We start from the raw sequence: 1,452 nt of genomic DNA on the forward strand, positions 1-1,452 counted from the left end.
GATCGAACCCACGACCTCCTGAATACCAGGCGAGGTAGTTAACATCTCCTAGCCACCGTGATGATGATGAGAGAGACACACAAACTCCAAATATATCGCAGCAGGCGTCAGGGGTCGGGATCGAACCCACGACCTCATGTGCACCAGGTGGCTTTGTGGGGCCCAGAGGTCCGTGGACCGTGCATTGTGAGCCACTGCCCGACTGCACATCGGCCGTCCTCCTGGTGCAACGTGCTCGAGTCGGGGCACCTCGGGCACAGCAATCCCCATTAATCCGCTCCTTGGCTGCGGATTACCTGGGGGGCGCACCACGCCGCCTGACACTGCACACTCATCTCTCCCTGCTGTCTCAGTCAACGCGTGTTTCTGACTGGCTGATATAAATGTCCACACGATAAGCCACTTCGTTGAGCTATGGTTGGTGGACAGGTCGCGTCGGAAAAAGGTAACTAATAGCTTAGTGGCCTCGACGTGGTAAAATAAAAAATAGTTTAGTTTTAGTTTATGTTATTTCTTTTGTATGATTTTACGTACCTTTCCTATACTTTGTCAATATCTGACCTACTCCGACTGGACATCTGTGAAAAATATCTTAATATCTCATTGAATATCTCGAGGATAAATAAAGATTCTGTTTCTGATTCCGGCCAATGGGGTGAGGTCAGCTAACCTCCCCGCGCGGTGCACCTCCACGTGGCATTCATCGAATCGGCAGGCGGTTCATTATTTCATTGTCTGGTGGTGTCCATTGTCTCACGGTCTCCTGTTTAATTGCGTCATCGTGTTCATTGTTGAACGTTCGCGTGTTTAATCGCCTCGAACGTTTCTCGTTTAATGGCTCCGTGTTTGTCCCGCCGTGTCTGCAATTTGTCAACCTCGGACTTAGATACAAGTACATAGTCTCGCTGATGTCCGTTGTTTCATTAGCCGCGTGTTTAAATTTGTTTTTTAATTGTTTTGTGTTTGTTTCGTTGTGTCTATTGTTTAGTAATAAGAGGGCAGAATATCTGAACCGGTCCCGGGCTTCCTGGTGCGGTGTGTGAGCATCAACAACCAGGGGAGACAAAGGCGGCCGGGCGTGGTTGCTGGCCACCCACCCCTCCGTGAGCCTTCATCATATGTGCTCGCTAACAGCACTTGCCCCGACAGTCTGCTAAGGTTATAAAGGGTGGGGGGGGGAGTGGATTTTTTGCTTTATTGTTTAATAATATATCTATATATATTTGTCGTCGTGTCTACCGATTGCCACGTGCTGGCAAATGTGCGTGTAATTGTCTGGAGCGCTTTGTCCATTGAGAGAGGCGATGAGACCCAGCAGGAGGAGGAGGAGGCGATTGGACTGGGAGAGAGCCAAGCTGGGTCCGCCTCCCGTAAGCTGCTGAGCCCACGACTCCCTCAGTCTCTCCACCACCCCCCCCCCCACTGCCGCCCTCATCCCCCGTCTCATTCAGC

The sequence above is a fragment of the Lethenteron reissneri genome, chromosome 21 (genome assembly GCF_015708825.2).
Source record: "Lethenteron reissneri isolate LAM-NWPU_2019-01 chromosome 21, ASM1570882v1, whole genome shotgun sequence".
Lineage (NCBI taxonomy): Eukaryota > Metazoa > Chordata > Hyperoartia > Petromyzontiformes > Petromyzontidae > Lethenteron > Lethenteron reissneri.